This window comes from Mobula birostris, chromosome 9, assembly GCF_030028105.1.
Source record: "Mobula birostris isolate sMobBir1 chromosome 9, sMobBir1.hap1, whole genome shotgun sequence".
NCBI classification, from domain to species: Eukaryota; Metazoa; Chordata; class Chondrichthyes; order Myliobatiformes; family Myliobatidae; genus Mobula; species Mobula birostris.
This window is the reverse complement of record NC_092378.1, coordinates 117,674,144-117,701,353: the sequence shown is the minus strand read 5'-3', so window position 1 is coordinate 117,701,353 and position 27,210 is coordinate 117,674,144. Positions and strand designations below refer to the sequence as shown.

The window sequence follows — 27,210 nt, the reverse complement described above, 5'->3', positions numbered from 1 at the left end:
TTTTCGAATTGCTGGCGTGCTTCCTTTATCAGTATATCAAGTTCATAAAGTTTATGCATCTGATGCCAGCATGCTTTAACGAAGATTCTGAGTGAGATTAAAACACCACCCGATCTCTATCTTAAACTAGGAAACTTTTATTTTAAGTTAACGACCCTCAGTCACGACACCTCTTACTCTTCTAAACTTCAGCACATGCAAGCCTAGCCTGATCAACCCTTGCCACTGAAATGCTTCCATTACAAATAAGTGACTTGGTTTGAAGACATTACTCCAATGTGGCACCAATCACAACTTATCTAGCCCGCATAACTTTCCTGGCTTTGTTTCCAGCACCCCTAGCAACGAACAATAACATCTGGACGATACCTTTACCTTCTGCCCACAATCCGCTTCCGCAGGGATCGCTCTGTCCGTGATCGCCTTATCCACTCGTCCTTCCCCACTGATCGCTTTCCTCAAACTTATCCCTGGGAGCAGAAGTGCAACACCTGTCCATTCACCTGCTCCCTCACCACCGTTCGTGCCCCAAACACTGCTTCTCGGTGAGACACTTCACCTGCGAGTCTGTGGGCGTAATTTACTTTATCTGATGCTCTCGGCACGGCCTTCTCTACATCGGTGAGACCCGACGTAGATTAGCGCTTTATCGAGCACCTTCGTTCCCTTCGCAAATAGCAGGATCTCCCGATGGCCAACCATTTTAAGACAACCCCCATTCCCATTCCAACATGTCCTTCCCTACTGCCGAAACGAAGCCACTCTCGGGTAGGAGGAGCAACGCTTCAAATCTCGTTTGGATAGACTCCAACCTGACGGCATTAATATCGATTCCCCTAACTTCTTGCACTGTTCCGCCGCCCCTATTTTTCTCTTCTTCCGTTCCCCATTCTGGACCCCCTTTCACCTCTTCTCCTTGCCTGTCTTTCACTTCCCACAGGAATCCCTCCTCCTTTCCTCATAGTCCATTCTCCTCTCCTATCAGATTTATTCTTCTCTAGCCCTTTACCTTTTCTACTTATAAACTCCCAGCTTCTTACTTCACCCCTCCCGCGCCCAGCTATCTTGCCCCTCACATGGCTTCACCGAACACCTTATAGTTTGTAGTTCACCCCTCACCAACGTTCTTTCCGCACTTTCTTTCCAGTCCTGATGAAAGGTCTCCGGTTGGAACATGGACTGTTTAGTCATTTCCATAGATACTGACTGTCCTGTGGAATTCTGTCAGACTTCTGTGTGTGTTACAAGTGGATTACGGGTCTCGGCCCGAAACGTCAACCGTATCTCTTCCTAGAGATGCTGCCTGGCTTACTGCGTTCACCAGCAACTTCTATGTGTGTTGCTTGAAATTCCAGCATCTGCAGATTTCCTCGTGTTTACTAGTCGATTATGTCCAGGTTACTTATGAAACTCGCAGAATATTAAATATTAACAGGCTGCTTCTATGACAGATTGAATTACTGAGGATGGGAAATTTATACGCAAGTAACACGGATGGTGAAACTAAACGTTTGCAATCGGATCCTGGCAAATTAAAGGAGTGGGCAATCATTGGAAGAAATGGAGTAATTTTGAGGAAAGGGACATTATCGATTTTAGGAATAGTAGGAGAAACGTGTAGTATTAAGGGTGATCTCATTGTACTTGCATAGTAAGCATCGTTTCCTGTGTACTCTTGTTTCCCTGAACTTGAACACTTAACGATCAAATACCAACCGTTCTATTTACCGAGAGAGTTCCTCTCCGTGGTCCTGACCGCGGTTTATGTACCACCGTCAGGCGCCTGAGATACTGCGTGATGCCGTCACCGAAGAAACAATGCAGCACGGCGCATTTCAAATCACAGTCGGGGATTTCAATCAGGATTGTTTTGAAGAAATTCCTGCCTTAAATCCTGTAAAAGGCCCAGATTTCGGGAAATCTGATCATATGAACTCCATCTCCTACCTGCATATAGGCAGAGGCTAAAGACCAAAACTCCAGAGAGTAGGACAACAAAGAGTGGTCGCGGTTACAGGATGGCTTCGAGTCGGTGGACTGGGCCGTGTTCAAGGACTCATCTGGGGATCTGAATGAATAAACGACGGTTGTCGCGGACTGTATAACAGCAGTCCCTACAAAATCATTCAGCGTACTCCCCAACCAGAAAGCCAGGTCTGAGGCTTTTAAATCGGGCAAGCAGGAAAGTTACATGAAAACCAGGTACTGAACTTGAATCAATGAAGGAGGCACGGCGGTATTTTGAATGGCTTCACCATGGCCTGGTACGGGAACACCAAGGCGCTTAAACGTCAAATCCTGCGAAAAGTAGTGGATACCGCCCAGTCCAACACGGTAAAGACCTCCCCACCATTGAGCGCATCTACGCGGAACAACTTCCAAATCATGCTTTCTTTTCGCTGCTGCCATCAGGAAGGAGATACAGGAGCCTTGGGACTCACACCACCAACTTCAGTAACAGTTATTACCCCTCAACCATCAGATTTCTGAATCAGAGAGGCTAACTTCACTCAACTTCACTAGCCCCCAATCACTGAACTATTCCCATAACACATGAACTCACTTTCTCAGACCATTCATCTCATGTTCTTGATATTTGGTGCTTATCAATTTATTTACTTATTGTTTCTTTTTGTATTTGCAGTTCATTGTCTTTTGCACACTGGGTGTCAGCCCTGTTGTTACAGTCTTTCATTGATGCTATTATGGTTATTGGATTTATTGAGTAAGGCCACAAGGAAATGAATTTCAAAGCTGTACTTTGATATTAAATTCACTTTGAACTTTAGTGTCTGATAGGATAAATATCAGGTTATTGCAAGAAGCATGAAGGGTTCCGGCTCGAGCCTTTGACTGTTCTTCCCACGGATGCTGCCCTACCTGCTGAGTTCCTCCAGCGTGTTGTGAGTGTAAGCATGAGAACAGATTGCTGAGGTCTTAAAAAAGATTTTAAACCTTTTTTAACAAAATATTTTAACAAAGGACAAATTCCAGGTGGTATGGTGAATTCTATTCTGTTATTCATTCAGGAGAATATGGATAGTCCAGGAAATTATTTACAAGTCAGTCTTACATCAGTGGTAGGGATAAGATTGGAGAGGTTTGGATTCAAGTGCACTTGGAAAAACATGGTCTAACTCAGAACACTCAGGCAGTTTAGTTTAGACCTGGGCTTCATTGAGTGTATTTAGGTGCTGACGAAGATGTTTTGTTAAATTGTGGGCGGGGCAGTACGCAGATTATAGGAACCCGTTTAACAAGTCCCTTCATTGTAGACTCCAGAAGATTAAGGTGCTTGGGATCAACAGTAACCTCAGTTTGGATGCAGATTTGGTTTATGCAAAAAGAAAGAAAGAAAAACACAGATCATGCAAACAATTAAAGCGAACAACAACATTCGCGACCAAATTGAGTCCTCAGACCTGAAACTGGGAGCAGCCCGGAGTAGGCCCACGGCCTCACTTATCAGTGCATCCGATCAGCTGGCTCGGAGCAGAACAGATGGTATAGTCTTCATAACCTCAGGGCCATAGAGGGAGGAGTGACCATCATAGAGAGCGAACGAGATCGGCTTTCACCTCCGCTTTGGTCCAGCGTTTCAATTGTCTGAACAGCGATCGAATCACCCACTTGGACCCGACGACTGCGAAGGGCTTGGGGCCTCATCCACGCCAGGCAAGATACTCACTCCCGGCCCAGATTCTGCTGCCCACTCAGAAGCCACTCTCAAAGCGATCCATCCTCCTGCCCGGGACAGTTGTATGGGCATCCGATCTCCACTGCCCCGTCTTTTCCTCTCCTCATATATCACTCCATCTGCATCAATTCTGAAATACACCGCCTCGGATCCTCCCCCGAACTCGCCTGGCCATTCCTCGCCCCCTCGTTGTTTGTGGCGATAATTTAACCAAATTTACCCCAGAAAGTGTGCTTTTATTTATGCTTTCAGTTAGATCTAATAAATTTTTAACTGTCAGTTCAGTTGCGCCATAATAATTGAAGCATATGTAGATACGTGGGTTAGTGTTTTGTTCGATGGTACAAAGGTTGGCGGAGTTGAGGACTGTGTAGCAGGCTGCGAAAGGGTTCAACTGAGCTACAGATGAATACAGATGGACAGAGAAATGGCTGAAAGAATTTAATCTGAGCATGCGTGAAATTTTGCAGTTTGAGAGGAATAGTATCGGAATGGAAGGACCCTTAACAGCACCGATATACAGAGGGATCCGAGTGATAAGGCTATATCCTACGAAATTGACCACACAAGTAGATACGGTGGTAAAGAAGACATATGGTATGGAGGGCCATTGAGTAAAAGAGTCATGTCTTTAGAGAACTTTGCACTGGACATTTTTGGAGCATTGAGTTTCATTCTGGTCACGTAAGGGTGTGGAGGTTTGGGAAGGAATGAAGAAGATGTTTGCAAACATGCTCTCTGAACTGATAGTATCAACTAACAAAATAATTGGGACAAACGGATTGCCGCAGTTAAGGAGAAGGATAATATTTAAAGGAGTTTTACACAGAGAGCGGTACATGCTGCCGCGGGTGAGTGGGAACTTGATGGAAACAAATATGATAATCGTGTTTAAAAGTAGTTAAACACAGAAATGTGTATGGATTGGTGATAATATCGCCTCCTCGCTGTCAACCAACACTGGCGCACCTCCGGAGTGTACGCTTGACCCACTGCTCTACTCCCTCTATATCCACATGCTTGTTGCTAGGTATAGCTCAAATACCATGGTTGATAGAATCTCAGATAGAGATGCGAGTTGGTAGAGCGAAATATATCAGCTGGCTGAGTGGTGTCGTAGCAACATCCTTGCACTCAATGTCAGTAAGAGGAAACAGCTGATTCAGGAAGGGTAACACGAGGAACAGGAACCAATCCTCACAGAGGGATCAGAAGTGGTGAGAGTGCAGAATTTCAAGCTCCTGGGCATCAAGATCTCTGAGGATGTAGCCTGATTCCAACATGTTGTTGCGGGTAATAAGAAGGCAGGACAGCGGTTATATTTCATTAGGAATTTGAAGCGATTCGGTTTGTCACCGAAAGCTCTCGAAAGCTTTTATGGATGTACCGTGGATAGCCATAGCACAGGCTGCATCATTGTCTGGTACAGAGGAGGGGGAGGGGTTGCTGACAACTGCACAGGACCGAAAGACCTACAGAAAGTTGTAAAATTAGTCAGCTCCATCTTGGGTACTAACCTCCGTAGTATCCAAGGCATCTTCAAGGAGCGGTTCCTCAGAAAGGCAACTTCCATTATTAAGGAGTTTCACCACCCAAGGTATGCTGTCTTCCCATTGTTACTGTGAGGAAGGAGGGTCAAAAGTCTGAGGGGACACACTCGGTGGCTCAGGAACAGCTTCTTCTCCTCTGCCATTGGACTCCTAAATGGACATTGAACCCGTGAACTCTCCATCACTTATTTAGAAATATGTATTATTTTTGTTTCTGTACTATTTTTAATATATATTCAATATACATATATATATATATATATATATATATACTTACTGTGATTGATGTACTCATTATTTTTTCTTTCTATATTATCATGTATTGCACTGTACTGCTGCCGCTAAGTTAACAAATTCGCGACACATGCCGGTGATAATAAACCTGATTCTAATTCTGATTCTGAAACATGCACCGAATGAAGTAACATGCACGTACAGGCAGAAGAAAATCCATTTATTTCAGTATCGTATTCCAAGCAAACCACGGGGGCTGAAGACCCTGCGCCCGTACTGCTCGGGTCTATGAAGTCTGATATACTGCATTAATCACATATTGTGTACATCATTACTTATCAAACAAGTACAGAAAACAGGCTGGACAAGTGAAATTCTACATCTTTCTGGCTGGACAGTCGGCAATCCAATTCCAATTCTCAATCCCAACCTTTAAAATATTTGTTTGTTTTATGAAAATCTATCAATCTTAACTTTGAAATTTCCAAATTGTTTTCTGGTAGATTCTAATACTTGATGTATTTTTAATATATGTTTCTGATATTTTCAGCTTCCAAACAGCCTCTTCGTGAAAAAGAATCGCAGAGTTAGGGATGTCTCAGTTGTTGTTTGGAACTATATTACCATGGCCCCTCGTTCTCCATACACACGGCGCACGGTCAGCAGCCCCTTTCACTGGCACAGACAGGTAATAATGCATAAGAACCAAGTGTTGGTGTTTTAATTGGTATTTATTTGAAGTCTTTAAAGTGTATTAAATTGCTTTATAATTTTCTATTATTAGATTTTAGTAAGTATACTTGACAGATTTGGTCACCTGTCCAGGCAGATGTGTGGTTTAACAGGCAGGCAAAAGAAGGGCACTAATAAAATCAAAATTAAAAGGTAATATCGTGGTATTACATAAACAAATGCATTACAGACAGTAACATTGCGTCAGGCATCTGGTGTGAACCCTGCCCTCTCTAGTGCTGTGTAAAAAGGATTATTCTTGTGCTAAACTTGGTATAATTAAAAAACTGCCTAGTCTGGGGAGAGCTGTGTGGACATACAGCGAGAAGACGAGACGGCAGCTTTCACCAACAGCCAATAACGAGTGTGAGCGTAGGATCCGGACATTCCCTCAAAATATGGAAAATCCAGTGCCAATCCAGGAATAGCTTGTGCCAGCCAGGGCCGCTCTGAACCCTGGTGCCGGACAACTACTCCATCGCAGCACGATCCCCCACCCTGCACCACAATCCCCCATCCTGCACCACAATCCTCACCCTACACCACAATCTTCACCATGCGCCACAATCACCCATCCTGCACTACAATCCCTTACCCTGCACCACAATCCCCCACCCTGCACCACAATCCCCCACCGTGCATCACAATCCTCACCCTGCACCACAATCCTCACCGTGCACCACAATCACCCATCCTGCATTACAATCCTCACCGCGCACCATAATCCCCCACCGTGCACTACAATTCCTCACCCTGCACCACAATCCCTCTCCCTGCACCACAATCCCTCTCCCTGCACCACAATCCCCATCCTGCACTACAATCCCTCACCCTGCACCACAATCCTCACCGCGCACCACAATCCCCCACCCTGCACTACAATCCTCATCGCGCACCACAATCCCCCACCCTGCACTACAATCCCTCACCCTGCACCACAATCCCCCACCCTGCACTACAATCCCTCACCCTGCACCACAATCCCTCATCCTGCACCACAATCCCCCACCCTGCACCACAATCCTCACCGCACACCACAATCTCCATCCTGAGTTACAATCCCTCACCCTGCACCACAATCCCTCACCCTGCACCACAATCCTCACCGCGCACCACAATCCCCCACCCTGCACCACAATCCCCCACCCTGTACCACAATCCCCCACCCTGCACCACAATCCCTCACCCTGCACCACAATCCTCACCGCACACCACAATCTCCATCCTGAGTTACAATCCCTCACCCTGCACAACAATCCCTCACCGTGCACCACAATCCCCCACAGTGCACCACAATCCCCCACCCTGCACCACAATCCCCCACCCTGTACCACAATCCCCCACCCTGCACCACAATCCCTCACCCTGTACCACAATCCTCACCGCGCACCACAATCCCCCACCCTGCACTACAATCCTCACGGCGCACCACAATCCCTCACCCTGAGCTACAATCCCTCACCCTGCACAACAATCCCCCACCCTGCACTACAATTCCCTACCCCGCATCACAATCCCTCACCCTGCACAACAATCCCCCACCCTGAACTACAATTCACTGCTCCGCACTACAATCCCCCACCCTGCACTACAATTCCCTACCCCGCATCACAATCCCTCACCCTGCACTACAATTCCCTGCCCCGCACCACAATCCCCCACCCTGCACTACAATTCCCTGCCCCGCACCACAATCCTCACCGCGCACCACAATCTCCACCCTGCACCACAATACCCCACCCGGCCCTCTAGTCTGCCTCAAAGGCAGCTATCACACTCCGAGCAGTGAATACCTCATAACGGTGGGAGCAGCAGAGGAGGGCGGGGATTTTCCCTGTATCCCCACCTAGTATTTTACAGCCTGAGCAGATGTCTGTGTTAAAGTTCAGGGGTGGGGCATGGAGGGTATGCGCATGTGAGTGTTTGGACTGGAAGACATTGAGTGCTCCAATGAATTGTCATTTTGTTGGGATGTTCTGACTGGGATCCAGGTGAGTTTCTGTTGGATCTGCTCTTGTAGACTCTTGTGGATCACAGCAGAGCCAGATTTGCGCAGAACGTTATCAGAGTGGTGTTTGTTTGAGGTGAGGCCACGAAGAGTGGACATGTGAGTGGTGATGGTAGGGAGCTCTTTACACCCGGAAAATATATCGATTTTCCTTTCCCAGAGTTCAACAACATAATTTCCCATGACAATTTCAGGAAAATCTCAGACCCACTTAAAGAGCAGTGAGTAATCAAAGAAATTCAAAACTGCAATTACTAAGTGGATTCGTGGAAATGTTTGGAAATAGGACGCTATGAACCGGAGAGTTTGTTGCTTAATCTTTTATTTGTCTGTTGACAAGAGAGAACATAGTCTGGTGCACTGCGAAAGAAGAAGCCGATAATGAAATAACTCTTATTCTTACCGCAGCTCATTTGTTCAATTAGTCCCTTTTCCTCTTCCTCCCCGAGCACACTTTGACAAATAATGCTTTTAGCAATTTAAATGCAAGATAAAGGAAAAGCCCCATGAGAACCACAATAATGGTGAACACATCCAGTAAGTGGTACTGATAGAATGGAAGATCATTACCCGCGGCTCTAAAATGAGCAGCCCCTCGGTGCCTTACTGTGTATTCAATCCAGAAAGCAGCCAGCTCCATTGGCTGCACTGGAACGTCCCGGTGTAAGGCAGATAATCGTTTCATGTTCTCTGCATAGGAAGGGTTTTCGATTACCGTCTTCACTGCATGGAAAATATCATCACTTTTTATGTGAGCCAAGTCTAACATGACCGCTGCTTCTCGGGTTTTGAGACGCAGAAGGTTATCATACTGATCACCAAATATTGGAATACCGACCACGGGGACTCCATGGAAAATGGCCTCATAAATCCCATTCTCCCCGCCGTGAGTGATGAACGCTCTTGTCTTCGGATGACTCAGCAGGTCATTTTGAGGAAGCCAACTCATTGTCTTTGTGTTGTTTCCTAATGTTGAGGGTAGTGCTCCAATATACCGCCAGATCACCCTCTGAGGGAGCCTGGCCAGTCCTGCCGCGACTTCACTCGCCACCTCTGGAGGAAGCATGCCCACCACACGTCCTAAGGAGAAGATCACCACGCCATCCTCGCCAGAAATGTCCATAAGTCGCTGCAGATCAGCGGGGAGCGGTCGACCCGGACGGCATTGAATACCTCCAATGTAAATCAGGTTTGGCATGGTCGGCCGGGGATACTCAAAAACAAAATCAACCTTCATTAAAACGATATCCGCTTTTCGATAAGGTTCTTCCAGGGTAATGTCATCATTGAGGTACAGCTGACAGAGCCGATTGTAAGCAGGGTAAATGTAGAAGCTGTTTATGAATTTAGACATTCCATATATCAGCACATTCTTCAATCTCCCCAAAAGCGACATTCTGTCGCTCAAACGTGAATTTACCATGGGCACGAAGGAAAGTGGCGACGGGGCTAAGTTAAAGTGGATGTCCCCGGAGATCATCCACCTGCCAAAAAACACCAACGGTGTGTCAAGTACTTGGGACAGCATGGCACCGGCTGCATGGTAAGGGTCGGCCAAAATCACGTCAAACCGCCCAGTTTTCAGCCGATCCATCAAAGCGCGATCCTCGAACATTCCCTGAATGAACGGAAAAGTCACTTCAATATTGTTGAAGAACACGGTGCATAAGCTCCGGAAAGCGAAGATGCTGGAGAGGAATCCGTCTTCCACGTATAAGAAGTTGAAGAAAATATCATGAACTTTGTCTTCGGTAAGTGCTGCGTGTGGCTGTCTACCTGGAATGCGGATAGTTTCGGTGGTGAAATTTTCGGACATTGCTTCAATCCTTAGTGAAGTGTCGCCCCTCAGCACTGTCACCTCGTGCCCCCTCTGCACCAGTTCCAGGAGCAGGGATTTCATGATGATCCAGTGGCTCCAGTCTGGGGGCGTGGCAAGGATCCTGGCAGCTTCTGGGTTGGGATTCCTTGCGGAAAATAACAGCAGGGAACTCAGCAGAAGGGTCTGGAAACCCGCTCGGCTTTTATTTGACATTTTTGCCTACTGTTACGTACCCCGTAACTGGGTTGCCAAACCAGCAGAAATGGATCACTCAGTTGGAGTCTGGATTACTAGATCTAAGAAAGTTTTTTTAAAGAAACAAGCAACACAGTAATCGAAAGGATAATAAATACAACAGTTCAGCAATGATAAACACACATGTGCACAGAATTAAGATAACAGGATCAATCAAGCTCTATCGTTGTCTAGGGGTAAATGACCAATTTCAAAGTGACACAAAGTCCAGTTCAATTTAGTTCAGTTCGCAGTAATCGTTGCCATGGCGATGGACAATGTGGGGGGAAGGAGAGACAGAACGAGAACGAATGATCATTCCAAAACGGCTTCCACTCACAGACCTGCGATATTGCTCACAAGCAGCTTTCGGGCGAGTCCTTTGTGATGTCACTTGAGGTCACCGACTGTGACCCCTCCTCCAGGTGCGGTCGATCCTCTGCAGTGAACCCGGCACCCAAGCAAGGGCGGACACACACCGGGTTCCCGCTGATCGTACCTGTGCGATCAAATTACTTAAATTACTTAAATGATATTAATTCAGGGTTCATTGACTAGGAACAATGTACTAGTTATACACAGAAGATCACGGCAGATTTGATGGTGACCTTGGTTGTGTCGTATTACATTTTGTGAAAGCATTAGATGAAACTCTGAACAATTCCAGGTGGAACTTTAGCTCTTTGTGAGCTCGCAACATGTAACGTGCCTATACAAGTTAAACACTGTTGGTTTGTTGAATGTTTGTTAATAGTGGCTGTATTCTTTCTTGGGCTCAAGGAACCAATTGCATGAACACAAAAGACCAAATCATTTTTTTTGTCTCTATTTGCCTCGCTATGCTTGTGCATTGAATTCCTTTTTATACAAGGAAGGCCCCGAAGAAAGTTCTCGGCCAGAAAAGTGACTGTTTACTCCTTTCCATAGATGCTGCCTGACCTGCTGAGTTCCTCCAGCATTTTGTGTCTGTTGCCCTATTTCATTCCTGCCTGTGGCCACCAAACTTTACAACTCCTCCCTTGGCGGGTCAGACACCCAGAGCCGATAGGCTGGTCCTGGACTTATTTCATAATTTACTGGCATAATTTACATATTACTCTTTAACTATTTATTACTATTTTCTATTACTATTCTATTGCTATTTATTATTTCTATGACCATTACTATTTACTATTTACTAATAGTAATATTACTATTACTATTTCTATTACTATTTATTATTTATGGTGCAACTGTAACGTAAACCAATTTCCCCCGGGATCAATAAAGAATGACTATGACTATAAAGGCACCTTTCACTCGGTTCTTGCGACTTCAACTCGACCGAGGTATCGCGATTGACTGGTACCCAGGACGGACCCAAGGAGATTTCAGGAGTCAGAATTCGGAGTTTCCTCGATGATGGCAACAATCCAGTGGTGATTCAGAATCGTGAGCACTGAAATCTTTTTGAAAACCTTTGTAACTTACTGTGTCGTATTTAGTGTGGATTATTTATGCTTTCTAATCTATGATAATAAATTAGGCTTGTTACTTAGTCGTTGTGCGTTGACGCTCATTACCACATTTCCAGGACACTCGAATTGGTTTGAGTCTTTTGGGTCTGAAAAACCTCAGCTCCACCAATCACAGGAACCTGTCATCAGCTTATCCAATAACCATATACCCCTGCCTTCGCCGACTTTAAGGAAGAGGAAGCCAGAGTCATTAGTCTCAATGAGATAACAATTCATCTGATTTCTGTTTTGAATGGGTAAACTTTTGTTTTCGCTTAGTGGCCATCAGTGTTACATTCTACCCAAAGAGAAAATATCCTCTCCAAGTCCGCCCAGAAAGACCTGTCAGATTCACACGTTTCATCACGACGTGGTTGAGTCCGACGCAAACTGGGGGGACCGCTGTATTGAGCCCGACGCAAACTGTGGGTGAGGCACGTGGTTGTATCTCCCGCTAGCGACTCATTTCCACTTCCCATTCCCATACTGATCTACTGCCACGATGAGGCAATCTCAGGTTTGAGGGGCAATACATATTCCGTCAGGTTAGCCTCCAACCTAATGACATGAACTTGGATTTCTCGAACTCCCAGTACTTAATGCTCCTCATCCCTTCTCCTTTCTCCATTACCTATTCTGTTTACCACTCATCCATTCTCTTCCCCTCAGATGCCGATCACCTTCTTCTAGTTCCCCCACGCTGTTCCCTTTATTTCATGGCCCACTGTTTTCTCCTGTTTGATTTATTTTTCTTCAGCCCTTTACTTCTACTATCAATTTTTAGTTTCTTACTTCCTCCCTCCTCCCTCACACATCCACCTTCTCTTTACCTGGTATCAATTATCACCCGTCAGCTTGTAGTCCTCCCATTCTCCCCCAAACCCCACTTTCTAAATCAGGCTTCTGACCGCGATCTGTCCAGACCCGATAAAGGGTATCGGCACGAAATACCCAATGCTTATTCCACTCACTGATGCAGCCTCACTTGCTGATTTCCTCCAGCATTTTGTCCGTGTTGCTCTCGATATCCAGCATCAGCAGAATGTTGTGGCCAAAGCTTTCTGGTCTGATATCCTTGTTGGCTGCCACTAAACAATTCTCCATGAATCATCAATTTAACTACGTTTGCTTTACAGTGTTTGTCAATGATTTAGATAATGGAATTGATGGCTTTGTGGCAAAGTTGCAGATGATACAAAGATAGTTGGAGGGGTGGGTAGACCTGAGATAGCAATCCGATTGCAGCAGGACTTAGACAACTTGATTCTGGCATGGTCCTGGAGGACCGGAAAATTGCAAATGTCATTCCACTCTTTAAGAAAGGAGGAAAGCAAAGGAAAGTAAATTACAAGCCAGTTAGCCTAACCTCAGTGGTTGGGAAAGTGTTAGAGTCTATTATTAAGGATGAGGTTACTGGGTTCTTGGAGACCAATGATAAAATAAGTCAAAGTGTGCATGGTTTCTGTGAAGGGAAATGTTGCCTGACAAATCTGTTAGAGTTCTTTGAGGAAGTAACACGCAGGGTGGATAAGGTGCAACACATGAGGCTGCTTAACAAGATAAACTCCTATGGTGTTAGAAGAAAGATACTGGCATGGATGGAGGAATGGCTGACTGGCAGGAGGCAGTGAGTGGAAATAAAAGGGGCCTTTTCTGGTTGTCTGCGACTAGTGGTGTTCTTCAGGGGTTGGTAATGGGACTGCTCCTTTCACATTATTTGTCAATGATTTAAATAATGGAATAGATGACTTTGTGGCAAAGGCAGCAGATGATACGAAGATAGGTGGAAGGGTAGGTAGTGTTGAGGAAGCAATGCGATTTCAGCAGGACTTAGACAGATTGGAAGAATGGGCAAAAAAAGTGGCAGATGGAATACAATGTTGGGAAATGTATGATAATACGTTTTGGTAAAAGGAACACCCTCACACCCTCTCCATGAACTGTTTGTTCTTCTGCCATCAGGCAAACGTTACCAGAGCATCAAAACTAAAACCACAAGGCTACTAAACAGCTTCCTCCCACAGGAAGTCAGACTGCTAAACAGCTGCTCTACCTGACTCTGCTTTGGACACTTTTAACTTGCACTGGACACTTATAACGTGATTTTAACTGACATGTGCCTGTTGTGTTTTACTATTTATTGTTATCTTTATTATTTAGTGTTACATTTGTTATGTTATGATTGCACTGCTCCTGGGAAACGCTGTCTCATTCTGCCCTGCAGAGCTGATGTATGGTTAGAATGACAATAAAGTTTTTTGAATCTTGAATCTTGAATCTTGAACAATAGTACGGACTATTATCTATATGGGAGAAGGTTCAAACATCAGAGGTGCAGAGGGAGTTAGGAATCCTCGTGGAAGGCTCCCAGAAGGTTAATTTAAATGTTGAGTCTGTGCTAAAGAAGGGAAAAGCAAAGCTGGTAAAAGCAGGAAGAAAATGCTGAGCCTTTATAGGACAAGAGTCAGCTGTGCTGCAGTACTGTCAACAGTGTTGGGCCCCGTATCTCAGAAAAGATACGTTGTCATTGGAGAGGGTCTGGAGGAGGTTCATGATTCTGATTCGGGAATGAAAGGTTAACATATGAGGAGCGTTTGGCAGCTTTGGGTCTGTACTCACTGGAATTTAGAAGAATGCGTTGGGGTATCTCATTGAATCCTACCGAATGTTGAACCAACTTGATAGGGTGGATGCAGAGAGAATGTTTTCTATGGTGGGGATACCCAGAGCTAGAGGGCACAGGCTCAAAATTGAGGGATGACCTTTTAGAACAGAGGTAAGGAGGAATTCTTTTAGCTAGAGAATAATGAATATATGGAATGCTCTGCCACAGATCCGGTGGAGACCAGGTCCGTGGGTGTATTTACGGCGGATGTTGATCATTTCCTGATTGGTCAGGGCATCAAGGGGTATGACAAGAAGGCAGCTGAAGGATAGAATGCTGCCGTGAAATGCAGAGGTTAGCTAAACTGCGTGACGAGTCCAAGCTAAATTGGCCAGAGGCACTTCCACTGCCCTCATGACAATGCACAGCGCTCCAAAATGCATAACAGGCCTATCACCAAGGGAGATAGTTTCGGGGTGCCCATGCTTGCGAGTTTCCCCTCCCTTTCTAATTAAAGAGATAGATATCTGTATTTTGAGTGGAAGCATGTTGCAGTATTTTATGGCACTAACACACCCTCTTAAAGGTTCCCATCAACAGGTAGTTAAAGCCCTGAAGATCGATCTCGCTCTAGAAGTGCCACACCTACCAGCTGAGAGATTGGATACTGGTGGGAGCTTAATTGTGAAAGAACTGCCTGGACCCTCGCTGGAAAAGTCAATTTCAAGTGTTACCGCTGGACCTGGGTGATCTCTCTTAAGCTGCACGGGTAGACGGCTGCGCAATAACTGAAAGGCTCCCGCGCATGTAGCCTCTGTTGCCGTGCAGCTGGAAATGGACACAGCCGGAAAAAGTTTACGAAACACGGAAGGTTTTCTTTGTTGAACAGTATTCTATCATGCCCTTCAATTAATAAAATCAAAAGTATGTATTTTTTCAATTTTTATTCTAATTATTCTAAGTGTGCATATTACAAAACAAACATTTAATGTGATGCGCATTTTTCAGGCCATGTAAAAAGTTTCTGCTCAGAGCAATGGTTGGTCTACACAGCTGTGAAAAAAAAATTAGAGGGAACGTTGCAGGTGGCCAAAGGACCATTGATGATAAAGATGGATGGACTGATTTTTTTTATCTTTGCTATTTGCCACTTTAAGTAATCACTGTGTATTGGAAGTTTTGGGTAATATGGACATCTATTTTCCGCTTTGTTGCAGAAGTATCTCACAACATTAATACTCCTAATACCTTTCTTCAACTTAGTTATGAATATGCGTTGAGTATTTACCCGTGAGTTTGTTGGGTATGCTGTATTAGGACCTATACATTCGGAAGCTGTCTCGCCGAGGTGTTTATACCCCTGGATCGTAGTGAGTTTGGTTCCACGAAACTGGAACTGTAAAAGGAGCACGGAACTGCGTTGCCATCGGAGTGACTCTCGCCATGCAACTGTTCTGAGGGATGGTATCAACCCACTTAGAACAATTGCATAATCACCCCCACACCCGCCCTGAAGCTGTTTTCTGCGGACGGGATGGGGGCGAAATATGCTACTATAACCATGTAGAGATGGGATAGATTTAGGTAACATTCCGTGCAAAGTCTATACTACTGGTGACCCTCCGAATCCTATTAACGGTACTTAACGCGTATGAGGCTGACAGGTCACCACTTCTAAAATGGGATTATTGGCCTGAATCAAAGGCATGGAGGGGTTATTGTTATCTGGCCTTTGTAGTGCCATGGAAGTATCACATTCCCACTCTCTCACTTTACATCCCACTGTGTACAAAAGTAGGAACGTTTAGTAGGAAGTAGGATCATTAAGATGGAGAGTGACATAGTTAATTCAGAAACAAAGGTTCTGAACTTAAAGAGGGGTAACTTTGAAGGTATGAGAAGTGAATTAGCTAAGATAGACTGGCAAATGACACTTAAAGGATTGACGGTGGATATGCAATGGCAGGCATTTAAAGGTTGCATGGATGAACTACAACAATTGTTCATCCCAGTTTGGCAAAAGAATAAATCAAGGAAGGTAGTGCACCCGTGGCTGACAAGAGAAATTAGGGATAGTATCAATTCCAAAGAAGAAGCATACAAATTAGCCAGAGAAAGTGGCTCACCTGAGGACTGGGAGAAATTCAGAGTTCAGCAGAGGAGGACAAAGGGCTTAATTAGGAAGGGGAAAAAAGATTATGAGAGAAAACTGGCAGGGAACATAAAAACGGACTGTAAAAGCTTTTATAGATATGTAAAAAGGAAAAGACTGGTAAAGACAAATGTAGGTCCCCTGCAGACAGAAACAGGTGAATTGATTATGGGGAGCAAGGACATGGCAGACCAATTGAATAATTACTTTGGTTCTGTCTTCACTAAGGAGGACATAAATAATCTTCCAGAAATAGTAGGGGACAGAGGGTCCAGTGAGATGGAGGAATTGAGCGAAATACATGTTAGTAGGGAAGTGGTGTTAGGTAAATTGAAGGGATTGAAGGCAGATAAATCCCCAGGGCCAGATGGTCTGCATCCTAGAGTGCTTAAGGAAGTAGCCCAAGAAATAGTGGATGCATTAGTGATAATTTTTCAAAACTCGTTAGATTCTGGACTAGTTCCTGAGGATTGGAGGGTGGCTAATGTAACTCCACTTTTTAAAAAAGGAGGGAGAGAGAAACCGGGGAATTATAGACCGGTTAGCCTAACGTCGGTGGTGGGGAAACTGCTGGAGTCAGTTATCAAGGATGTGATAACAGCACATTTGGAAAGCAGTGAAATGATCGGACAAAGTCAGCATGGATTTGTGAAAGGAAAATCATGTCTGACGAATCTCATAGAATTTTTTGAGGATGTAACTAGTAGAGTGGATAGGGGAGAACCAGCGGATGTGGTATATTTGGATTTTCAAAAGGCTTTTGACAAGGTCCCACACAGGAGATAGTGTGCAAACTTAAAGCACACGGTATTGGGGGTAAGGTATTGGTGCGGGTGGAGAATTGGTTAGCAGACAGGAAGCAAAGAGTGAGAATAAACGGGACCTTTTCAGAATGGCAGGCGGTGACTAGTGGGGTACCGCAAGGCTCAGTGCTGGGACCCCAATTGTTTACAATATATATTAATGACTTGGATGAGGGAATTAAATGCAGCATCTCCAAGTTTGCGGATGACACGAAGCTGGGTGGCAGTGTTAGCTGTGAGGAGGATGCTAAGAGGATGCAGGGTGACTTGGATAGGTTGGGTGAGTGGGCAAATTCATGGCAGATGCAATTTAATGTGGATAAATGTGAAGTTGTCCACTTTGGTGGCAAAAATAGGAAAACAGATTATTATCTGAATGGTGGCCGATTAGGAAAAGGAGAGGTGCAACGAGACCTGGGTGTCATTATACACCAGTCATTGAAAGTGGGCATGCAGGTACAGCAGGCGGTGAAAAAGGCAAATGGTATGCTGGCATTTATAGCGAGAGGATTCGAGTACAGAAGCAGAGAGGTACTACTGCAGTTGTACAAGGCCTTGGTGAGACCACACCTGGAGTATTGTGTGCAGTTTTGGTCCCCTAATCTGAAGAAAGACATCCTTGCCATAGAGGGAGTACAAAGAAGGTTCACCAGATTGATTCCTGGGATGGCAGGACTTTCATATGAAGAAAGACTGGATGAACTGGGCTTGTACTCGTTGGAATTTAGAAGATTGAGGGGGGATCTGATTGAAACGTATAAGATCCTAAAGGGATTGGACAGGCTAGATGCAGGAAGATTGTTCCCGATGTTGGGGAAGTCCAGAACGAGGGGTCACAGTTTGAGGATAGAGGGGAAGCCTTTTAGGACGGAGATTAGGAAAAACTTCTTCACACAGAGTGGTGAATCTGTGGAATTCTCTGCCACAGGAAACAGTTGAGGCCAGTTCATTGGCTATATTTAAGAGGGAGTTAGATATGGCCCTTGTGGCTACGGGGGTCAGGGGGTATGGAGGGAAGGCTGGGGCGGGGTTCTCAGTTGGATGATCAGCCATGATCATAATAAATGGCGGTGCAGGCTCGAAGGGCCGAAGGGCCTACTCCTGCACCTATTTTCTATGTTTCTATGTTTCTATGTTACGCTTGTTCGATAAGGTGTGGTTGATAGTAAATATGGAGTTTTTGTGCATTTCATTGTGATTTCTTTATACTACAGCAAGAATTGACTCATCGTAGCAATTATTCCTACAATGACTCCAAGGAAACTATAATTTCCTCTGGCACAAGTAATACAGCTGAGGTCACGAAACCTTTTTATAATTTCATAAAGACTTCTTAACTTACAGGCATTAATCTATGTGCAACAATGGGCAAATTAATATGCATTTTTCTTGCTATATGTCACATTCAAGATCTGATGTTTCCTGTACAAGGGTAACCAGATCTCTCTTAATGCTAACACTTTATATGCTATTCTTCCAGCTAAAGTGAATAGTATCTTATTCCCCAAGATTATACACGAACGGCGGGACCTCAGATCAGCCGATAGTCAAGTGCCACCGACCTGCATGGATTGGACAGGATCCTGAGCAGGCGACGTGCTGGTCAGGGTCCTGGCCTGGGTTGGGAAGTGGGATTGCAATGCGTAGGGACCGGGCACGGACCGGCTCTCTTCGACCTCCTGACGTGGTCCCACTCTCTGCCAGACGATCATCGAGACAGATGGGCGGATGGATGCAAACCCTTAAGTTCTCTGCTGGCTCTCCCAAGGTGAGGGCATCCTTCAGATCATCTGAATCAGATGATCGTCGAATCTCTCTGGGGTTGGAAGCTGGACTGGCTCCGCAGTGCGATCCACAACCTCACCCGAACGACTTTGGCTACCTTCCCGCAATAGTCAGCACACGACCACCTGGAGGCCGTGTATCTCCAGGCTCTTTCTGGAAATGGCTATGGCTGGCCATAGCTGACGAAAGACCCGATGCTTCGCTGTTTCATTCCTGGCTCAATCGTACTGTGACGAGAGTCCGTTCCGAGCATGGTTTGGATTCAAATGCTGGGGTATCCGAAGCAAGGCTCGAGGCACGGTATGCAACTGGATCTGAGCACAAAACAAACGCTGGCCGATATCACTAGTACGACTAGGATTGAGCACCGAACCAAAATGCTTGCAAGAATTTGGAGGTGAATTGGGGACCACTGTCCGAAATAATATCCTTGGGCAAACGATTTGTACGCAAAGCCTGGTGCACGAGAAGCTCTGCGGTCTCTTGCGCAGACGCAGTTTGGTTACAGCATTGAATCGGCACGCTTTGTAAAGCCTATCGAGCACAACTGAAATAGTGGTAAAGGGGTGTGACGGGGACAGACTGGTAACAAAATCTAGAAAAGAGTGTTATCAGGGGCGTGAGGGAATAGGTAGAGGCTGAAGGCCTTGAGGAGGGGAATTAGAATCTTTGTAACGGGCACAGATTTCACAAGCCTGCACAAACGACTTTAATGTCGTTATATTTATATACCGGGTCATCAGTAACTCTTTTTAATGAACCCCGGAGTCTGCGAGATACCGGGGTGATCTGTTAGCTTCGAAGTGTGGCCACACTTATGAACCTGAGATCGCAACGCAGGCAGGGTAAATACTCGACCACTGACACCATCCTCTGAAACCCGGTCATTCTCTTCTAGGGCTTTCCTAATTTGGAAAACATCAGGCTTATCATTCGTAGACCAAGGACGATATGTTATACCAAAATTTAAACGATTAAAAATAGTGACGAGCGGGCCTGCCGGCAGTTCAGCCTTTTCACGTCCTGAATACAAACCAAGTTATTATGGTCTGTCTCTACACGATGAATGGGTACCTAGTCTCCTCTAGTGTTAACTTCACCGCTAACATTTATCCATTCCCCATGTCCTAATGCACCTCAGCTGAGAATGGACATCTTGAAAAGTAGACAAAGGGACGCAGTTACTGGTCAGCAGTGGATCTTTGAGATTAAATGGTATCCACTCCAATAGCATCTATAGAGAAGAGTAAACAATCGACGTTTCCGGCCGAGGCCGTTCATCAGTCCCAAGAAGGGTCCCGAGAAGGGCCTCGGACCACGGTCGACTATTAACTCGTTTCCATAGATGCTACCTGGCCTGCTGAGTTCTTCCAGCATTTTGTGTGTGGTAGCGTTTCTTAACATTTTGTTTAACGCCTATAACCTAGGCAGAGTCTCAGGCTCCCATGTCTTTGGTTACAAAAGATAACTCTGCTCCCGTTGGAGAATTAGAATATCTGATAATCCCAGAGGCGAGTGCCTCTTGAATATACTTGTTTATGGCCAGCCTGTTGGGTCCTGATATGAAAGAGTCCTCTCCGTAGTGGACAGGTCCCCGATAATAACCATAGCGCCGCTCAGATGGCAGTGTGGTTCCATCGGTTTAGTAAAAACGTTGAGGAGGTCGAAATACTGGGGAGGAGGGGAATTTTGAGATAATCAAAGGTCGTAAACTCGGAAATGTCAGAAGCAAGCTCTGAAACGCGGGTGGGAAACTCAGGAACTCGAGAAGCTTCTGGGAGGCAGACTTTATGGCAGCTGGAAGCGCAGTCCAGGATAATATCATTAAACCAGCCTATAACGAGCTCATGCTCCGTTAATCACGGACACCGCAAGATGAGAGGGAACACAAAGGAGTAGATAAGGTGAAACCTAAGCATTTCAGAAGGTCTCCTGTCCAGAAGAATAGGCTCCCGGCACATGTGGTCTCTTACCAAGAGCGGTGGCTGTCAAGGGCTGATCTGACTTAGAGAATGCGACTTCCAACTTTCGGACTAGCCCAGATTTGCGGAGCTGGTGTCTATAAATGCCCGAAGGGCCATTTCCTTGTCACCCAAACCACTAAAGAAGGCAGGTGTGTCCCAGAGGTCATAGGATTAGGAGGTGTCTTCCGGACCGTCACAGACGTCCCTCTGCTGGACGGCCGTTGGAGATTCCCGACCCCTCTGGAAAAGCAAGTCAAAAGTGCCCTGCTTCTCCACAATAAATACAGTCTTTCTTAAAGTGCGATCGTGAACAACAGCCAGATCAGAAATGCTGATCGAGTCAACTGGTTCTCAAAGAGAAATTCTGATAAGCCAATCAGATGGTTCACTGCTGCTCAGCGACAGAACACAAAAACAAGCAGAAGGGTCGCTAATCCCTGTACCCCAGAAACGTAGCTGAGCGGTGCCGCGGCGGAGGTATGTGCTATGCATGACCTAATCTGAAAGCATCATGTTGACTCAAAACAGACCGTGTTCACGGTGGAACAGCTTAGTCAAGGATGGGGTGATCAGCACAGATGGACAAATTATACCTCCACTACCCCTTTACCGCTTGTCTGTCTCTCTCATCCTCCTGTCCCACTCCACAGGAGTGAGATGCATCCTGCCCAGCTGCATGGACTGCTCGGTTGCGGGTGCGGGCTCTTGCGATTCCGTGCTTGGACGAGTAGAAACGTGGGTGAAGAACGGGCACAGAAGGAATCACATCTGGCGAACTCACCGCGACGCCCCTTCTGGCGCTTCGACATCCGTTATCGATTCCAGTAGATGAGTCAATCAGTCCATCGAGGTCCTGGCCAGATCGTTCTTGAGCTTTTCATTCAGACCTCTTGTAGAACATAGCAAAATCTGTTTCTCCATTCCAGCCGCTCTCAATTGCCAGTGCCCAGAACGCTCTGCGACCCCAGTTGCTTACGGAGAAGTCTGCCAGCCGAATGATAGAAGACCCTTCTCATAGTACTCAGGAAAGTGCCAATGATGGAAGATTCGGATGCAACTCTGTTCCACAGCGCCGTACCCGCGCCTTAGCCTTACCCGACAGAAGGGAGATCATGTATGCCACCTTCCTCCGTTCAGTGGGAAACTTGAAAGGTAGCAGCTCGAATACCGGAGAGCAAGCACGATGTTAGTAACGCACGGCAAGACTCAGTGTTCTCATTGAAGGGCTTGCGATTGCGCAAGTTGGGCGACCTTTCGACGTCGTCTGACCCAATCGGGTTTGCACCAGATTGTCTTGGTCCGTTGATCTCTAAGAAGGTCCTGAAGGACGCGGCCAGGTCTTTCAGCATCTTTTCGTGCCGACCGGCTGTCGCAACTTGCTGCTGCAGAGCTGACCGAAAGAAATCATGCTAGATCTAGGAATGGTGTCGGTGGTACTTCAACGATGCCATCTTCAGACCCAAAGAGTCGGAAGTATTAAACAAAACTAGTAATTCTATTAATAAAGGACGCAAAACAATAGAACTTACAAGGCCATGGGTAACTCGGAATAGCTCGGCCGGAACTTCGCTGGGCAAGGTTCGGGATCTTTGAAACCCCAAGGGTTAGCAAGCCCCTTTAAATATGCACTAGGGCACGAAGGAATCCGTGCTCAGCTTTTTAAAACCCCAGACTCCTGACAAGCTTACAAGTAACCATTCTGATAAGAGTCAAAAGTCCAAAGATATTTGATCTGGACACCTGCAAAATCTCAGGGAGAATGAACTGGAAGTAACTTAAATGTAGAGAAGACCTAACTATAACACATTAAAAAACAAAATGCAACGATACATTACAATTAATAAAACGCTGAGAAAACCACACACAAAAAAAAGCCTCAGAGCCCTCAGAGTAGTTTACCGACGACCCGAGATTGTGACGAAAGGGGACATATCCCGAATGGTGAGACTCAAGTTATTATTACGAATCTTTAGAGGTGCGTGAAATTTACGGGGCTGATGACAACTTGATGGACTCGAACTTCTGCTACAGAGGAAGTAGGCAAGGGATTTGACTGTCCAGTCTGCAATGGGCGGTAGACAGCCCTATGCGCCTAAGTTCTTTAATTGTCCTGAAAGTCGGCCGAAAGAGTCAACAAACAGGAGAAGACAATTTAGGAACCAAAATTCAAAAGAAAATTGAGGGTCTTTACTACTTGCGTAAAGAAAATGTATTGGAGAAATTAATGGACTTAAAACTTTTGGATTTCATATCCACAAATCAAGGGTACTACTTTAAAGATTGTGTTGAGCTGCTGATAAGTTTTATGAAGTCTTCTATCAATGGGTTTTTAGAATTGATTATTGAGCAGCCCGCATTCAATAAATTATTGTACTTTCAGAGTCATCCTGGTTTTATGAGGATGGAACAAATAGAGCTGTTGAAGATGAGTCCATGAATGTACAATATCCCTACATTCAAATCACTTAAATTATATAAATTGAGGCTTCATTGACTCGGAACAATGTTCTAGTTATAAAGAAGATCATGGAAGATTTGATGGTGACCTTGGTTGTGTTGTATTACATTTTGTATAAGTATTAGATGAAACTCTGCACAATTCCAGGTGAAACTTTAGCTCTTTGTGAGCTTGAAAAATGTAACATGCCTATAGAAGTTAAACACTATTGGTTTGTTGAATGTTTGTTAATATTGGCTGTACTCTTTCTTAGACTCAAGAAAGCAATTGCATAAACACAAAAGACCAAATAATTTTAATGTTTCTATTTGCCTCGCTATGCTCGCTATTTACTGAAGGAAGGCCCCGAAGAAAGTTCTAGCCCGAAAAGTGACTGTTTACTCTTTTCCATAGATGCTGCCTGACCTGCTGAGTTCCTCCAGCATGTTGGGTCTGTTGCCCTATTAATAAAGGCACCTTTCGCTCGGTTCTTGCGACTTCACTTCGACCGAGGTATCGCGATTGACTGGTACCCAGGACGGACCCAAGGAGATTTCAGGAGTCGGAATTCGGAGTTTCCCCAACAACAACGGCAATCGTTCCCCAACGATGGAAACAATCGAGTGGTGATTCCGAATCGTGAGCCATGAAATCTTTCTGGAAACCTTTGTAACTAATTGTGTCGTATTTAGAGTGGATTCTTTATGCTTTCTGATTTATGATAATAAATTAGGCTTGCTACTTAGTCGTTGTGCGTTGACGCTTATTACCACATTTCCTGGACACTCGTTTTGGTTTGAGTCTTTTGGGTCTGAAAAACCTCGGCTCCACCAATCACAGTTACCTGTCATCCGCTTATCCAATAACCATATACCCCTGCTTTCGCCGTACTTTAAAGAAGAGGAAGCCAGAGTCATTAGTCTGAATGAGATAACAATTCATCTGATTTCTATTTTGAATGGGTAAACTTTTGTTTTCGCTTAGTGGCCCACAGTGTTACATTCTACCCAAAGAGAAAACATCCTCTCCAAATCCGCCCAGAAAGACCTGTCAGATTCATACGTTTCATCACGACGTGGTTCAACAGGGACCGGTGGATGAGTCCGACGCAAATTGGGGGGACCACTGCATTGAGCCCGACGCAAACTGGGGGTGGGGCACGTGGTTGTATCTCCCGGTAGCGACTCATTTCCACTTCCCATTCCCATACAGATCTACTGCCACGATGAGGCAATCTCAGGTTTGAGGGGCAATACATATTCCACCTGGGTAGCCTCCAACCTAATAACATGAACTTGGATTTCTCGAACTTCCAGTAATTAATACTCCTCATCCTTTCTCTTTTTTTCCATTTTATTCTGTTTACCTCTCAACCATTCTCTTCCCCTCAGCTGCCGATCACCTTCTTCCCTTTATTTCATGGTCTACTGTTTTCTCCTGTTTGATTTATTTTTCTTCAGCCCTTTACTGGACCTCTAATATCACTTCTTAATTTCTTACTTCCTCCCTTCTCCCCCACACATCCACCTTCTCTTTACCTGGTATCAGTTATCACCCGTCAGCTTGTACTCCTCCCATTCTCCCCCAGACCCCCACTTTCTAAATCAGGCTTCTGACTCCGATCTTTTCAGACCTGATAAAGGATATCGGCATGAAATACCCAATGTTTATTCCACTCATTTGCGCAGCCACACCTGCTGATTTCCTCCAGCATTTTGTTCGTGTTGCTCACGATACCTTGTCATAAGGGGACGATGGGAGAGGACCCAAATGCAAGACACGGACACTGAAGTACTAGGAACAGGACAAGGGTTATCAAGAGAGCAAGGGGAGTCAGGAAGAAACGACACTGGACATGGACACAGGCCCTGGACGAAAGAGGGACACCGGGACTGGGCTAGGACTAAGACTAGAAAAGCAGGGCTAGGACAAGGAACTTGGAACTCGGAGCCTGGGCTAGGACTCCGAGCCTGAGACTGGACAGGGACCCGGAAGCTGGGTCTTGTCTCGGGCTCGGAGCCCAGATCTAGGCGTGGACAACACGCGGCTACAGGACTGGACGTGGAACTCCTGCACAGGACGAGGCACATGAACAGGATGAGAACACAAAGCCTTGACTTGGACTGGAAAAGGTTCTTGGACGTGGCCTAGACTGGACGAGGAAACTCCAGCGCAGGACGAGGGATCTCCAGCGCCGGGCTGGGCGAGGTACTCCAGGGCAGGATTTGGCTCTTGGACTAGGCTAGGCTCGGCTTGATTAGGCTCGTGGGCACGGAGCCGGGACTCCTCCTTGGAGCGCAAGGCCGGGACTCTTTCTAGGACTCAGGCCAGGATGTCTGCCGAGGAAAACTGCCGAGGATTCGGATGGGAGCGATCCAGCACAGGGCGAGGAATCTCCAGCACCAGGCTGGGCCAGGCACATGGGCGGGACGAGAACACGGCGCCCGGAACTTGGAACACAGGAACACAGAGCCTTGATCTTGAATACAGGGAGACGGAACCTTGGACTCGGAACACAAGAACATGGAACACAGAGCCAGGAACCCTCCTTGGGAACAGGACGTAGGGCCGGGACTCGTACACAGAACACAGAGCCAGGACCCCTCCTTGGAAACAGGATGTAGGGCCGGGACTCGTACACAGAACACAGAGCCAGGACCCCTCCTTGGGGATAGGACTTAGAGCCGGGGCTCTACCGTAGGATGCAGGGCCGGGATGCTTTCCAGGATGCAGGGTGGGGCTGATTGCTGAAGACACTTGCCGAGGTAAACTGCCGGGGATTCGGATGGGGAGGGGAAGGGAACAGTTCAGCAGGGAATCCTTGGTTTGCAGAGGTATTTATGTGCCAGCCCAAAACGAGAATCAGGTGCCTCAATTAAGGCACCCAATGAAACAAGGGAAAACCCGGAATAAGGATCGATGAACCGGGATGTGGATTTCACGGACCGGACCATGACATATCCAGCATCAGCAGAATGTTGCCGCCAAAGCTTTCTGGTCTGATATTCTTGTTGGCTGCGACTAAACAATTCTCCGTGAATCATCAATTTAACCACGTTTGTTTTACATTGTTTGTCAATGATTTAGATAATGGAATTGATGGCTTTGTGGCAAAGTTGCAGATGATACGAAGATAGGTGGAGGGGTAGGTAGACCTGAGATAGCAATCCGATTGCAGTAGGGCTTAGACAACTTGATTCTGGCATGGTCCTGGAGGACTGGAAAATTGCAAATATCATTCCACTCTAAGAAGGGAGGAAAGCAAAGGAAAGTAAATTACAGCAACACACATAAAAGTTGCTGGTGAACGCAGCAGGACAGGCAGCATCTCTAGGAAGAGGTGCAGTACGTTTCAGGCCGAGACCCTTCGTCAGGACTTCGTCTAGTCCTGACGAAGGGTCTCGGCCTGAAACGTCGACTGCACCTCTTCCTAGAGATGCTGCCTGGCCTGCTGCGTTCACCAGCAACTTTTATGTGTGTTGCTTGAATTTCCAGCATCTGCAGAATTCCTGTTGAAAATAAATTACAGGCCAGTTAGCCTAACCTCAGTGATTGGGAAAGTGTTAGAGTCTATTATTAAGGATGAGGTTTCTGGGTTCTTGGAGAACAATGATAAAATGATAAAATAAGTCAAAGTGTGCATGGTTTCTGCGAAGTGAAATCTTGCCTGACAAATCTGTTAGAGTTCTTCGAG

The 27,210-nt window shown here is 45.9% G+C and overlaps 1 pseudogene; it reads right to left on the bottom strand.

Annotated features, from left to right (window-relative positions):
- Window positions 1–8,642: 8,642 nt before the first annotated feature.
- Window positions 8,643–10,253, bottom strand: LOC140203453 (UDP-glucuronosyltransferase 2C1 pseudogene; annotated as a pseudogene).
- Window positions 10,254–27,210: the final 16,957 nt, after the last annotated feature.